This window comes from Canis aureus, chromosome 22, assembly GCF_053574225.1.
Source record: "Canis aureus isolate CA01 chromosome 22, VMU_Caureus_v.1.0, whole genome shotgun sequence".
Lineage (NCBI taxonomy): Eukaryota > Metazoa > Chordata > Mammalia > Carnivora > Canidae > Canis > Canis aureus.
The window spans coordinates 35,506,445-35,523,309 of record NC_135632.1 but is presented as its reverse complement, the minus strand read 5'-3'; the positions used below and the strand labels follow the sequence as shown (position 1 = coordinate 35,523,309).

Sequence of the window (16,865 nt, the reverse complement as noted above, 5' to 3'; positions counted from 1 at the left end):
ACACTTCTAAGTAATCTCCCTCAACTTCCCGGAGCATGAGTAAGTCAGTTGAGAATCCCATCCCTCCTTGTTGAAAAGATCATTAGGGAATAGGATGAGCTGAAGAGAGAACAGGGAGGTGTCAAAGTAAGAATTGGCTGGAAAAAATCAAACAGGAGATTTCATGCAAGACAATTGCACTAGGGGAGAGATAGTGACTTCAATGGGAGAGAGGAGTATTGCAGGTATCAAAAACGAGTTCATAGATGTTTCTTAACAGAAAGTTTTTAAGAACTGGGATGGGGGAATTATTGCCACTTCTGTTTGGTAATTGGCTTTACCCAAAGGAAAAGTAAACTTCCTCCTATCTTCATGACAGTAGTTTTACAAGGGGAAACAAGGCATCCTCTGATGGTAGGCTCCTACTCTCCCACTGAGACTGGAAGATAGTAAACTTTCTCCTTGGATTTTGAGGAAAGATGATTTCTAGGTCCTTGAGAAAGACATTTCTTGGGTCCTGACACTGATAAGAAGCTTCTTAGGAGACATATATGTTTCAAAGCAGAGAAAGAATTTGCAAATACCAATTCTCTAAATTCTCTACAAAAAAAGAAGTAGGGACAAATAATCAGAAACAAACTTCCCTAAAGTTTAGTCATGCTGAGAATAATGTTAAAGCCAGTTTGATCAGAAATTTTCAGAAGAGCTCTAGAATCAGAGCTAACTGGTTTTGGTGGGGAGGGATGTCAGGCTATTTCTTTATCTTTCTTCCAGTCTCAGGTTTAGCTCCTCCATGGCTCTAACTCAAGCTGGGTAAACCCACGTTAGCCCCATTTGCCTTGGAGGACCTAGCCCTTGGTTATTGGTGCTCCCACCATCCCCTTTGACCCTATGGGTAGCATGTGGCTTCTTGATTTTCTTAATCTATGGTATCCTCATCATCTCTTCTTTTCACCCAGCTGTTCTATCACTAATTCCATGGATTAAATTCTCTCTGTTTAAAACATTTAACCATTTCTCTTTTTCTAATTGGACCCTGATTAGTACAGACCTTCTCTGGGTAGCCAAAATGAAATATAATATAACAATTATCCTTCAGGCTAGCTCTTATTTTCTCTTGGAAATCCCACAGGGGAAAAATTCTTTAGTTTCAGAATTCCTCAGGTGGGAATAATAAAGGAGGTAACATTGTGTTAGCTAAACTCATATTCCTTCCTGGCTATGTTTGCAGCAGAGACTAGAAGAAAAATTATGAAGTCATCTGTAAGACCTCAGAGCTTTCCTTCTCTTTGTTGAAAAAGGGAGACAGAAATTTGGTGGGTTATAGTAAGGTCTTCAAGAATTACTGCTAGTACTATATTGCTTATAGGAAGAAACACTTCTCACTACTTATGATATCAAAGCTTTCATTGTTTCTTTTTTTCTTTACTGTTCTATGCATTGTATGTAAAAAAAATATATAAGTTCATTAGTTTCAGATATAGTGTTCAATAATTCATCAGTTGCATATAATACCAGTGCTAATCACATGCCCTCCTTAATGTCCATCACCCAATACCTCCCCACCACCCCTCCAGCAATCCTGTTTGTTCCTATGATTAAGAATCTCTTATGGTTTGTCTCCCTTTATGATTTCATCTTGCTTTATTTTTCCCTCCTTTCCCCTATGATCCTCTGTTTTGTTTCTTAAATTCCACATATGAGTGAGATCATATAATTGTCTTTCTCTGATTGACTTATTTTGCTTAGCATAATACCCTCTAGTTCCATCCATGTCATTGTAAATGGCAAAATTTCTTTTTTTGATGGCTGAGTAGTATTCCATTGTGTGTGTATAATATTATAAATTATATATATATATATATATATTACATTTTCTTTATCCATTCCCCTGGTGATGGGCATCTGGGCTTTTTCTATAATTTGGCTATTGTGGACATTGCTGCCATAAATATTGGGGTGCAGGAATCCCTTTGGATCACATTCAGTACAATCCCTATCAAAATACCATGGACTTTTTTCACAGGGCTGGAACAAATATTCCTAAAATTTGTATGGAACCAGAAAGGACTCCAAACAGCCATAAGAATGTTGAAAAAGAAAACCAAAGTTGGTGGCATCACAATGCCAGACTTCAAGCTATATTACAAAACTGTAATCATCAAGGCAGTAAGGTAGGCACCAAAACAGGCACATAGATCAATGAAACAGAATGGAAAACCGAAATGAATTTTCAGCTCTATGGTCAACTAATCTTTGAAAAAGCAGGAAATAATATCCAATGGAAAAAAGACAGTCTTTTCAATAAATGGTGTTGGGAAAATTGGACTGCCACAAGTAAACGAATGAAACTGGACCATTTTTTATACTATACACAAAGATAAACTCAAAATGGATGAAATATCTAAATGTGAGACAGGAATCCATCAAAATCCTAGAGAACATAGGCAGCAACCTTTTTGACCTTGGCTGCAGCAACTCCTTGCTAGACATGTCTCCAAAGACAAGGGAAACTAAATGAACTATTGGGACTTCATCAAGATGAAAAGCTTCTGCACAACACAAGAAACAGTCAACAAAACTAAAAGGCAACCTACAAAATGGGAGAAGATATTTGCAAATGACATATCAGATAAAGCATTCATTGTTTCATGTGTCACAAATACTTAATTAAGTCAATTGGAAGATGCTTAAGTGAGTAAATCGCTTGAATTCTGTGTTTGTGAGCACACTCTTTTTAGTTACATCTTTATGATCCATTCTTCAAGGCAATCCCGTGCTCACCTTTTACCCATAACATAATGGATACATTAAATGCAGTTAGAGTTAAATTACTTGAAACTGAAAGTAGTTATTAATGCAGAAGGGTTCTCATTATTTGTGCTGAACTAAGGAAAAATGATAACAGAAAGTTTATATAAAGTGTTTAGCATAATAGGTTCTCGGTAAATATCAACTTCCTTGCCACTTCAACTAAAAATACATTTTCCTTATTTTTTGTCTTGCTGAAACCTTATTAACAGCATTTGTGTATGAATGAAGCACTCCTCTCTTTTTTCCCTATCCCCTTAGCCTTTCTGAAGCCATCATCCTAGTGAAGAGCATGGAAGGCATCATCAGTGATTATCTCTCTGACTCTCATTTGCTAAGCCTTCCTAGAGCATTCTGACCTGCTTTCCAGGGTCACACTCTTTATGTTTATCACATTGGAATATGCTTTTCTCCATTTGGTCATCAGAAAAGCCTTCTATAGTCCTTAAATACAAAAAAGGTAATGCAAATTAATTATAATATAATAATATAAATATAATATAATATAATAGCTAAAGTTTAGCCATAGGTGATATTTTAAATATAAGAATGTGACTCTTTTAAAAAGACATTTTAGAAGTAATGTGTGTTCTATACCTGAATACCTGAGCCCTGTAATGCCTGACCATTCACTGTAAGAGTTAGGAGTAGTAAATTGATCTAATGACCATCTCTTTGGGACTTTCAGAGGTTACTGCGTACTAGAAGAGACTTTCAGGTAGAATTACTCTTCATCTTCTTTTTTTTTTAAGATTTTATTTATTTGAGACAGAGAGAGAGAGAGAGAGTGCGTGTGCACAAGTGGTATGGGGGGGGAGGGGCAGAGAGAGAGGGAGAAGTAGACTTCCTGCTGAGCAGGGAGCCCCCTGGGGCTCATCCCAGGAACTTGAGATCATAACCTGAGCCAAAGGCAGATGCCACCACTCAGATGCCCCAAATTACTCTTCTTTATGGATAAGTTTCTTAAGGACACATGCCACATTTTTCCATTTACTGTGTGTCCTTTTCCATTTACTCTGTGTTACCCCTTAGAAACGGGTCTTACACTGTACAGTGGAAGTTTAATGAATGGGTATTGTCTTTGTGAACTTATTGATGTGGGCACTGGAGTTTGCTACAGGTAAAGAGAAGAGATAGAATCTCTTGTATGAACCATATTTGACTGTTGCTTTCCTGGACAGGTCATCAGCCTGTCAGGACCTAAAACTGTGTCCTAGCTTCAGAGCTTTTCCTGACTGAAATCATTTTACAACATTTCCTGACTGCAGTCACTGGACAGATCATTTTACTTGTTTGAGTCTTAGTGCCTTCATCTATAGAATGGGAATAAAAATGTAATCAATATTTCAGTAGATATTTTAAGGATCAAATTCAGTAACTATATATGAAACAGTCATGTAAATTGTAGAGTACAAAAAAAATACAACCAGGTATTATTAATTTGCAGAAACACACTATGAGATAAAAGTTGGAGGAAGAATGTCTTGGCCAACATGTACCTTGTTTTTACCTTGAATCGAATCCATTGCCATTAAGCATCTCAGTGTGCACATACTTCCACTCTGGTTTGTGGCCCAAAACTAGAATTTATATACAAACATGAGGGAGTTCAAAGAAAGGAGAAAGTAAAGCACAAAGTTCCATCTCTATTCATGGAAAATGTTAATCTCAATGTCCATCTATTCAAAGTCCATTGACCAGGGGAGCCTGGGTGGCTCAGTCGGTTAAGCATCTGCCTTCAGCTCAGGTCATGATCCCAGGGTCCTGGGATCAAGCCCTGAATCATGCTCCCTGCTCTGCATGGAGTCTGCTTCTCCCTCTTCCTCCACCCCTCTTCCTGGTTGTGCTCTCTCTTTCAAATAAATAAATAAAATATTTAAAAACAAACAAAACAACAAAAAAACCAACAAAGTCCATTGACCTAGTTATTTCTCTCTTGAACCCCAAAGATAAATACACTTCAAACTAAGATGAAGTATGATTAAGAAGAAAAAGTTTTAAAAACCATGAAAAAGTAAATACAAATAAAGTAATATATCATCCAGAAAATTAATGAAAAAAATCTCACTATCTTGTAACATAAAAGCATCTAACTCTAGCATTTTACTCATATTTTTCTTTGTATAATTGACAGGCTTTGAACTACCTTGGAGTTCATGCATTGGAGAAAATGGTCTAAGTTTTCATAGTAAAGAATGCATAGTAAAACCTAGAAATCATAAGACTATTGTATTTGTTGGAGGACTTATAACTTATCAGACAAATCCAGACAGCTATTTGTAGAGATGTTATCTAATTGTTATTAATAATATAATAATTACATATTTATTATCTGATGTATATCAGGCATTATTTGTGTATGTAATACTACAATAAAAGATTACATAAAGAAACATTTAATCTGTCAGTTGGCTCTAGCCTCTACACCTGGGCCAATTCACGGACAAATTGTTGAGGAAACAATACCTGAATAGAACGAATTTTGACTGAGTTTTTCAGAGAGCACAGATGTAACTAGCCAAGTTCGTGAAAATGTTAAAGCATAACCTCATACAAATCACTCATCCTTTTTGAATTTTCATTTTATCTGATAAATGAGAGTAAAAATAGCCAATTTGCATATTGATATGTTTAGTTTTTCAGGTACTAAGACATTAATGGCACAGGATCATGGTTAGAGTTGTTAAGAATTAAGTGAGAGTCATTTTCACATCTATTTTCACCATGGCACCATATAGTGGCTGTATGTTATATGTTCATTCTATTTTCTGCCATGAAATTTACCCAGCTGACCATTCCTTTCCTCTCAAAATAACCACTAACAATCACTGGGCATCAATTATGTGGAAACATTTTGCTTTGATAATTAAATGGGCCAGCCCTCTAACAATATAGATAAGCTGTGTTATGGATAAATACACAGCTAACATTCTGACTTTGAATGATGGACCAGGATCCACGAAGGTCACCACTGCCCTAGCTAGGGAACACATGAAAAAAGAATACTCTAGGAAAATTTTCCTTATTGCCACAGTCCAAAATCTGTATGTAACCTGATCTGAGTTTGAGTATGGCAAAACTCAAAACACTCTATTTGGCACTAGAAAGTTTGTGGTCCTTTTTTGGAATATTCTTGTTATTTTATTTTATTTTATTATTTTATTTTATTTTATTTTATTTTATTTTATTTTATTTTATTTTATTTTAATTTTTGGCCTCTGAGAAGCAGGAAGTGGGTAGACACATCTGCCACTGGTAGCCTTCCTCCAATCAATTTCACAAGAGAGAGGGAAAAAGTGTAGAAATCAAAGAGTTCCGAGAAAGGAGGGTTGTGGTTATATGTTGTTCTCTTCAGAATCTCTTTATTTCTTCCATACACACAAAACAAACAGCAACAACAGATTACAATAACATATTCTTTTTTCTAGTAATCCCATTTTGTGACCTTGAGCCTACATTTTGCCCTTATCTCAGAATTGCCTCTCCCTGGAACAAGCTATGTCCATGTTAGGGAAGAGAAGAGTAGAGGGTTTTAAGGCCTAATGGAGCATAAGGACTTTTTTTTTTTTTTAAATGAAGCCCCAAATGTGTAAAAAGATGATTGAAATGAACAAAAGTGAACCAAAATTTCATTTGAGTTTTGACACAGTTTATGCAGATTTTGTGGTTAACAATGTCCTAGGGAATGAGTGGGAAAGTACACAAATAATTATGTCTACAAAACTGAGAGTCCAAGCTGTGGGCAGGTGAGTAAATGAAATTCTCTGTTCCTGGAAGCATGTGTACACATTGTGTTTGGCAGGAGGGAAGGGGGCTGGTGGGAGGGGGCTTATTTGCAGGCCAAGCTGTGTGGGCAGAAACATTTTGAGGAAACTCCCATAACATTCACCAGCTGCAGAGCATTCTGTGTATTCATGAAGGGCCAAATTTATACTCTGTTAAAATAAACTTAAAAGAATCAACATGAGATACTTTTCAAATGAAGTCAACAATTGACTCCCATGTCAACAATTCATAAGTCCAAACCAATCTAAGTGCAAAGAAAGGGGACAAATGTTTTAGTTGGTGACAACCAGATAAATCAGGCCTGGAAATCATGGTAGCCAGTGTATTAAGCAACAAAGATTTATAAGTGATCAGAAAATGCATTTCGTTTTGTTTCCCACTTTACTTTTAAATTTTATTCAGTGGGAAAGACCCTTCCCTTGCTGTTATATGGAAATGTACGCAAAACTGAGGAAAAAACACTCCAGGATTTTTCTAGTCATTCTTAGATAGTAAGTCTCATGGTCACTGTAAATCGCAATTGTCATCTCATGTTAGCAATTAAAAATGGTCTTTTCCAAATAATAATCACAACACAGAACTTATCGTTAGGTGATCTCCCTTCCTGCTCATGATTTCTCTTTTCTAATCAGTTAGCTTGGTTCCTGGTTCCTCTTGTTCACTGCCTGAGTTTAGGATTGTGAGGCCACTGGGGTTTACAGCTCTTGGTGGAAGGCTTTGGATGAGACCTAGCTTTTTAGAAAATTATGTTGAGAAGTAAGAGGTAAATATTAAATGGGACGTTGGGAAGGGTAAGCACCAGAAGGAAACACAGAGTTCCCAAGATCAAGATCCTTTTTTTTTTTTTTTTTTTTTTTAAGATCCTTTTTATTACAACTCCAACCCTATGTTCTTTCATGGTGTTCTATAAATGATGTCTGGGTATCAGGAACATGTGATCTGTGGACAGATGGATGTACACCTAGTTGTCAGGTGCACCCCTAAAATCAGCTGATATCCTCATCTTCTCAGGCTTAATTCCCTCTATTCCCCAACTGCAAATAAACATACTAAGCTCTCCCAGGATCACCCTAATGGTCCCTCAACAAAGCATAGGGTTAGAACATTCCATAACCCCTTTTATTAGTATGTGAGTGTAAGATTCAGACCAACTCTCTCTCTAAATAATAATAAATTGTATATATTCCTTAGAGATCAGTTACCTAGTTGGTTCTCACTCAAGGCAAGTACCACCCATTGATTTCCCTCATTCCAGCCTGAGCTGAGTTATATTATATAAATGTTAATTTAATGTTTCCCAGTCCCTAGATGTCCCTTGACTATGATAAACCTCCTTAGTGTGGGTAGGGGGAAAGTTGTATTTAATTCTGTCTGCCTCACCCCCCTAAAATACAGCAAAGCAAAACTTTGTCAGACTCAATAATTCCTTATAGTCTATATCCAATTGAGATGATTTATGTTTCCTTTTCTCAATGGCAGAGTAAATCAGCGACCCTCCTTTCCCAAGACAAATGCTGCTGCTAATGAGGTCAGGTGGGCCTCAGATTTGTTTCTAGACCCCAAAGTTTTTCTAGTTTTCCCCCACAGAGGAATACGCTCAGTACTCATTATAACAGAGGCAGCACTGGAGGCCCCAGAAATTTCTTGGAACCTTTATCTCCCTGCTAACACTGAATTTACCTTTGGAGGGCCTTTTTAGCAATTTTGTGACTGTTCAGGGAGTTCTTCGTTGACAGATTTTTCCGAAATATCTCGCCTGAGGCCCTCTTGACACATCCTAGTATTTATTAATGCTTTGCCAAGTTAGAGTGTTTTAATTTCTTCTAACTAGATTAGTATCAGATTTTCAAGTTACTCTCTGTAATGTTGCTAAAGGATGGGAAAGGACTAACAGGAAATGGGACATTGATGTCCTGTGATTGGGCACCTGCCACTCTGTTGAAATATTCTCAGATGTGTACATTCATTGCACACTTGTGTTTTATGATAGAACATGAGTTCTCAACTCACAGTATCTATGTGGGTCCATTTGGTCGATGTGTCATATCTATTTTATATTATTGCACCTCTTTGCCATGCAATTACTCTGTCTTTAAGTTTTTACTTTCCTCCTTGAGAAATGTCTCATGGAACACAGGAAACATTTGCTTAAAATAAACCATTTGACTGCTTCCTCTTCTGGCAATGTCAATGTGACTTAATATCTCTGAGCCTTGATTTCCTCATCAGTGAGATGGGAATAATTTTAACCACTCTATGTAATTGGGAGTGTTAAATCACAAAAACATGTTAAATCCCTGGCTAGGAGGGTGCTCAACAAATATTTATTCAACATATGGTAGATACAATTATGACCCATTCTGGAAAACATCTGCAAGGTTAGGCTGTCTGGGACCAGTGGTCTGTTTATCACTACTGTCTCCAGGCTTGTGGAGGTGCTCACAAAGAAGCATGGCTTGTCAAGGTCACACAATGAAATCTGGATAGATGAAAACTCTACCCCACTTCTCACCCATGCTCACCATCCTCACTGTTCCTTTCATCACATCTTGGTATCTCTTGCTAAGCATCATGGTTTTAAACCTAAATACTTTTCACCTCATCCTACTAATTAATAGGGGATCCTATGGGAGATGTTCCAAATAATTTAATAGCCTTAAAATCTATTGTGAAATAAATTCTGTATATAAATTGCTGAAGGGAAAAAATCCTACCAATTCAATGTTCTATAATTGTCACTAATGCAAATAGTATTCATATATACATATATTCATTTTTGAGGCTAATCAATTAGATAAGTTTTTAGGAAAACTAACCTATTTTTCTCCTTATAAGGCCCCAAATCTTCAAATTAGAAATGATGTCATTCTTTTTACTATGAGAGCCTTATAGTCCCAAACGATTATTAGACAATTATGTTTCTCAGAGGAGTCATGCTGGAGATCCAAGCATTCTACTGACATAAAATAATTATCTCTCACCCTTTGGGAGCCCTCACATGAAGAGCTTAAAAAAGGAATGAAATGCCTGTAAGATGATTAGGACGAGGGTAATGTTGTTTTTAATACTTTTCAGGCCAAGAAACTTATAATAGACCTCATTGAAAACAGGAAAAATGATATAAAGTCAATGTCAAAATAGAATATTTCTTTGAGAAGTTTTTTGAAATATTCTACTTGGACTTTTTTTCTTGGGTTATGGTAAACATATTCTGGTTTCATGTAGTAAGAGTAACATTTGTGTATCACTTGACTAATGTGGCCAGAAATGTTTTCCACACATAAGTTCATTTTTTTTATGCTTAACTAAGTTAAGCTAAGCTGAGTAAGCTTAATTATACTCTTTTTAAAGATAATATCGGTGAAACTTAAGGTGGTGAAGTAACTTTGGGATTCATTTAAGAGGTGAATTGAAAGGAATTGCAAAAAAAAGAGGTCACGTGTTCCTTAGAGACTGGGGAGAAAGAGTTTCTAGATGGTTACCTATGTGAGTTGGATTGGGAAGCTGGTGATATTTGCATCTGACATAATCTGTGACATGAGGGGCAAAACCATCTTTGGAGAAAAGACGGAGCAGTGTCAGTTGGGACATGAGGAAAATATAAGTGGTGGCAGAGGACAGAGTCACCAAGACCTAATTCAGAGCATCCAAGATAAGGACAGGGCCACAGGCTCAGACAGGAATAAAACCATCTCTGAACAGGTACTTCTGAAGGTCAATTATTGCTTCAAAATAGCATTCTCAGTTCCTCCTTCTCTTCTCTAAAATCTGAGAACTAGACTCTCCATGTGGTTAATGTTATTCTTTTCAATGTAATATTTTAGATCATAGGAGTTACAAGTGAGCACGAAAAACACAGCAAGATTCAAAGAAGTAGTTGCCTCCTCACCAAATGGACTATAAACTCTTGAGGACCTCATTAGTAACATCTGTGGTGTCATCCTTGGGTCAGCAGCCACGGCAGTGCTGCACTTTGTCATCTATTTCCCACCCTGCAAAGAATCCACCGAGTGTGTCAGTCTTGGATACTCTGAATGGCCTGTCCTTGCATTCCAAGTCTGGCCCCCCATTTCTCTGTGCCTTAATTCAACTGGTTCAAAGGTCATAGAGGGAGGAAATTCAAGATTTGTAGATTTAGGGATTAGACGAGGTGAAGAGACAAGATAAAGTGGGATGAGAGGAATTATTCAGGGAGGTACAGAGTCACAACATTGTACCTAAAAGTCCCTATGGGGTAGTGTGTACCCCACATACACATGTTTCATGGATTCCAATGGGCCGAATAGTAGTATAAGATGGACACTTCCTTCCACTTACAATACACCTTAAGGCAGGATTTTGTTGTGAAAGTTACGTGGGCATTGGAAACAGACAGCTGGGACTCTCTCCTACTAGATCCAAAAGTGATTGCTGTACCAGCTAGTACTGACAGAAAATTCAACTTTAGATTGTTTACAGAGTGAGGGAGATTAATTGATTTTAGATGGAAGTCCAGGACCTGGCTGTGTTTCATGGTTGGTTTGATTCAGTAGCTCAACAATGATATTAACACTCAAATTCCATCCCATCTCTCAACCAAAGACACTGGATGACTGGCTACCATTTCGACACCACATGCTCCCTTAGTCCTGTCCAGATGGTTGATTTCAGCCTATCAGCACATTCCATTGCTCTGAGCACCATCAATGTTTCAGAAAAGAATATAATTCTGAGCTGGTTAACTAGGTTAAGTTTGAGATTTAGATTCTGGGACTGGAACCACCTCTACCAAATGAACCACTTAGTTGTGACTATGCTGTGAAGGCATCTTAGAAGGAGTCATTGAGATTAGCAAGCATTTTAAGTCTTGGTAGACAGGTTACACGGAAGTCTGCAAGCTTTGAGTTCTTCATCTGTACATTATGGAAGATGCCAGGGCCTATGGGAACATTGAATTTTGTAAACATCGAAAAATGTCCTAGTGTACTGCCTGGCATGCAGCATGTTGATTACTTTTTCTCCCTCTTATAATGCAATAATGCCCTGAAAATGAAGTACAGATACAGAATCAGGTAAAGTAGTTTGCAAAGTACTTTCCAAATCTCATATTTTTATACTTTCATGATAATTTGTGTCACTTTGTTTGCATTTTATTACCTTAAAAATTCCAAGGACTTTAGGACAACTATCAACCACTGATAGAGGTTCCTTTTTCTCTCTCTCCCCTCTTTTTTTTTTACTTTACCCATTTTTATTATAAAATATAATGGGGAGCCTGGGTAGTTCAGTTGGTTGAATGTCTGCCTTCAGCTCAGGTAATGATGCCGGGGTTCTGAGATCCCTGCTCAGTGAGGAGCCTGTTTCTCCCTCTCTCTCTCTGCCTCTCCCCCACTGGTGCTCTCCCTCTCTGTCTCTCAAATAAAAAAATAAAGTCTTTAAAAATATATATAAGATGCATTATGCAATCCTTGCCTCATTTTTAAATGTTAAACCTTAACATGATCTATGGGAATAGTAGAAACAATTTCTCTTTAAGTTAAATTTTGTACTTATGAGTAAAGTGGAGTTCAATGCAATGTTTGCACCCATTTACTTTGTTAGTTATGAAAGCCATTTGTCATTTGTCATGAAGCTGGATACCACCGTGCGAAATGGAAAAAAGAGGCAATGAAGCTAAGCGACATTCTGTGAGAATCTTGGAGAAATTCTTAATCTCTCAGTTCCTCCATTTTCTGACCTGCAAAATTGAGAAGAGGAAGGAAGGCAGGCAGGCAGGCAGAAAGGAAGGAAGGAAGGAAGGGAAAACATGAAATATGATCACTGAATAAGGAAAATGAAGGACTTAAACAATTTCTGCCGAGATGGTACAATAAATAAATGATCCTTATAATCATCATCATCTTTTAAGTTAACAAATTTCCTTTTAAAGGTGCTTTTTTAAAAATTCTTTATTTATTTATGATAGTCACACACAGAGAGAGAGAGAGAGAGAGAGGCAGAGACATAGGCAGAGGGAGAAGCAGGCTCCATACACTGGGAGCCCGACGTGGGATTCGATCCCGGGTCTCCAGGATCGCGCCCTGGGCCAAAGGCAGGCACCAAACCGCTGTGCCACCCAGGGATCCCGAATATGTGTTTAATAAAATGAATTGATGTTGTTAAAAGTCAGAAAAGAGGTTGCCCTCAGAAAAGCAGTGACTGTAAATTAGTTAGCTTCTCCAGAGAAATGGAACCAGTAGGAAATGTATATGCGTATGTATACAGTATATGTGTGTTTACACACACACACACACACACACACACACACACACAAAGAGATTTAGTTTGAGGAATTGGCGTACACAGCTGTGGAAGCAGGTAAGTCTAACAAGTGTCGGATAGCTAGTAGGCTAGAAATTTCTGGGCAGGACTCAATGCTATAGTCCTGGGACAGATGAAATCTCAGTTTTAAAGGACTTTTAGCTGATTGAATGGGGCCTACCCACATCATTGAGAATAATTTCCCTTATATAAAGGCAAGTGATTGTAGATGTTAACCAGGTCATGAAATAACTTTAAAACACCTAAATCAGCATTTGACTGAGTAGCCTAGCCAAATGAACATATAACACTAACCATCACAGACCTGAAAGAAACACGAAGGGAACTTCTGGAACAGTACCCTGTTCCTTGATTTAGGGGCCTGAATTGTGGAAATTCTTCCAGCAGTACATTTATAATGTGTGTATTTTTCTAGATATACATTATACTTTAATAAAAAACTTTTGATTTTCTTTATTTCTATTTTCTCTACAGCCCAAATCAGAGATAGCATGGGATTTCTTCTCATGCAGATTTGTCTGGTGATTGCTTCTGGGACTAAATAAAGAAGAATTCTGTGATTGTATCCAATCTTGGTGGGTGTGATTGTAGTAATCAGTCAGTGATAGCTCCAGTAAACAGGGACAACATGTCACACCTGTGTTGACCATCTCACTGGTTATTACAGTTTTAAGTACTCCATGAAGTCCCATAATACTTAAGGCTCTATGAATTTGCTATGTATTATTAAAATAAAATATTGTTAAAATAATAATAATAATATGTTAAAATCATGGTTATTGTTAATGGTCTTTAGTAAATGGTTCATTTAACACTATTTATTTAGTTATAAGAGCCCTTAACATGACTTTCTTGTCTAGTTTCATTTATCTTCACATCTGCTTTTTCTCTTGTTCTTTTCTTTAGTCACAGATGATGAATAAAATACATATGACTAGAAGTAAGCCTATGCTGGGTGGTCATTTTCTCAACCAAGATAGAGTCGAAAAATAGCACCACGGAAATACTACTTGGACTGAGAGTTAAGAGACTTGAAATCGAATATGTATTCTGATGAAGGTTGCATGGTTTTCTGCATCCTGATTTCCTCTCATTCTTGAAGAATTACTCATCAGGGTCTAGACTCATACATTTCTCATGGACAAAGGAAATAAAAATTATGAGATCACATTTCTCCATGGACTCTTCATACATAGCCCTCGATCGCCAAAGATCAGGTTGAAATGGAAAGAAATTTTCAGGTTACTCTCTCCCATTTGGCTCTCGACATTAACACAGGCTACGTTTTGTTAACCAGGTTCCCTTAGGTTGGTAGGGTTTAAGTTATAATGGCTGCTGGCAGTGATTACATTGAAGAAGATGGCATGCAAGGGACCTGCTTTCTGGTCATGCCAGGTTATGACATTTGTACAGTGTACAAATGTCATGGTCTATACAAATGTCATGGTCATCTGTGAACAATTCTTTGCTCTCTATGGATTGTAAGCAGAAAAGCCTCCCCATCCCACTCTCCCTTTTTTTAACATCGGATAACCCTTTTGTAAATGAATGATCAGCCCATGTTTCTCTCTGGCATTGGGTGGAAGAGCTAGGACAAAGGTGAGTGAGGTACTTGCTTCATGTACAGAATTTTAGGGGGCTCCAAAAACTTATTAGTCAAGATCAATAATATTTTTTAAAAAATATTACATTAAAGTAGTATTGATCTTGATTATTGAGTTGTTTTTGGCTTCCCTTAACTACTGACCCAAAGAAAATTGACTAGAATTGACATCTTTAGGGTTCTTTCTTTTCCTTTCTGTTTCCTAAACCCACATAGTTTGGAGTTTACACTTTTTCTTAAATATGTAGTTTCTCTTTATTAGGTATTTCCATTTTAAATGTATCTAACCTTAGAAATGCCCAGCAGAAAATAGCAGGCAAGGTTTTAAGGTGAACAGTGGTAATTCAATAGATAACATGAACCAAATGGACAAAAGAAAATACAAGGGGAACATGGAGGGAGAAACTATATAGAGATGTTTTCTAATTAAATGATATGTGTTCAATTCTTATTATGAAATCTAAGATTTATAAATTTCAGAAAATTGTAAAGAAGGAATATTACCTTCCCAAATATATTTACTGCCAGCTGATGATGGCAGTAAATGATGAATATCTTCTCATTCTCTTTTTCTCCCCCATCTCTGCACATCTGATATTTATCTATCACCTATCAGCTATCTATCATCTATCTATACATGCAAATATATATAGTGAAAAATTATATCTAACTCTATTTATATACCATTCTGTATACTTCCTTTTCCACTTAAAATTTTATAAGCAATGTCCTATGTCAACTCAAATGCACATTTATAAATATTTGTGTTAAAAAGCATTCTATTTATACACTAAATTTCAATTAAATATTTATGTCTTGCTATACACTTAGCTCTATTCATTTTTTTCTGCTATCATGAATATTTATGCACATAACCCTTTAATCATTGCCTAAGGAGACATTCCTAGAAGTTAAACCACAAAGCCAAATGCTATATGTTTTTAGGTAGTTAATGAGGCAGATTGCCAAATTGTTTCCCAAAAAAGTCTTCTTATTGTAGAATTATTGACAACATTACATTTTTTTCATTATCTTTAATGCTTAGAAGGCCTTTTCCAAATCTGAGATGTATTATTCAGATATATTGCCTTTTTCAAATTTGTTTTTAATAGTTCTATGACATTGAACAATTTGATCCTTTTTGGGTTTAATTTCAAAGTAAAGAGTGAGTGTTTCAGTTGCACTTTGGGATCTAATTTAATGTAAAGAAAGCAGAAATCCATGTTCAGATTTCTATTTTGGTCTGCGTGGTACAAAATTCCATGTATATTCTGGATTGTGGATTATTCTTTTTTTCTAATGGATATGATTCTCTTTGCTCTGTTTAGCAAAGTTTATCTTTCATTAAATTAGGCTAATATGTCTATCACTCATGCTTGCCTTTGGCTTCTTTTCATTTTATATATCTATGCCCATCTTTTGGTTTTACCTTTCAGAGTCACTTTATTTTTAGCTCTGTCTTTTATAAATAGCAGGTAATTAAGAAGTGATTCTTTTATTTATTTATTTAAAAGATTTTTATTTATTCATTTGAGAGAGAGAGAGAGAGAGGGGATAGCAGTGGGAGGGTAAGGGTGGAGAAGCCAAGGGAGAAGCAGACAACCCTGGAGCAGGGAGCCCAATTTAGGATTCGAACCCAGGACCCTGGGATCATGAATGGAGCTGAAGGCAGCCACTTAACCAACTGATCCACCCAGGCATCGCAAGAAATGTTTCCTTTAACAGAATATTTAACCTTTTTACATTTGTCTTAAGTAAAACTTATTTTTCTCTTTGTCTTATGTTTACATTTGATTTTTGTTTTGTCTAATGCTTTATGGGTTTCTTTTTTTCTCAAATGACTTTTTTTAGTTATCGAAATTTTGCAAATGGTTTTATTTATAATTTCAAAAGGTATTACTGAATCTTATGTATGTATTTGTTTATTGTCATCAAGTATAAGTGAGTTTTAAGACTGTTTCTTTTAGCTAATATGAAATAATAGTTAATCCCTTGGCTGCAATAATAAAAGAAAAAAAGAACTAGACAAATATATAAAAGAATAGTTTTCAAGGCAATGGGTATGTAATAATAAGGGATAGTAACTCTAGAAGGAGATATGGGAAAAAAACTATTATTAGCCTTTTGATTGATAGTGCCCTTAGAGTTTCCAAGCTGTGGGACAGGGTAGGAGATCCTAGTCAGAGTCCAGGAGATTTCACTTGTTGAGAAGACAGAGTTGGGAAATGGGGGAGACAAGACAACTATATTTCAGAGGACAGACTACAGGATAGGAGAGAGTTGCATGGAGTGAGATCTGTAAAGAGATGCCTCAAGTTTTCTGTAGACTATTGATGAGTGCATGTGAGGAAAACTACTAGAGGCTGTGGAAATAATCATTTTATGG

The 16,865-nt window shown here is 36.6% G+C and overlaps 1 long non-coding RNA gene across 1 annotated transcript; it reads left to right on the top strand.

Moving 5' to 3' along the window:
* Nucleotides 1–3,064: 3,064 nt before the first annotated feature.
* On the top strand, nt 3,065–13,985 carry LOC144294363 (uncharacterized). The gene is made up of 3 exons (XR_013361765.1): nt 3,065–3,250; nt 13,351–13,451; nt 13,783–13,985. It is a non-coding gene; the product is annotated as an uncharacterized LOC144294363 (long non-coding RNA).
* The last annotated feature ends 2,880 nt before the right edge of the window (nt 13,986–16,865 follow it).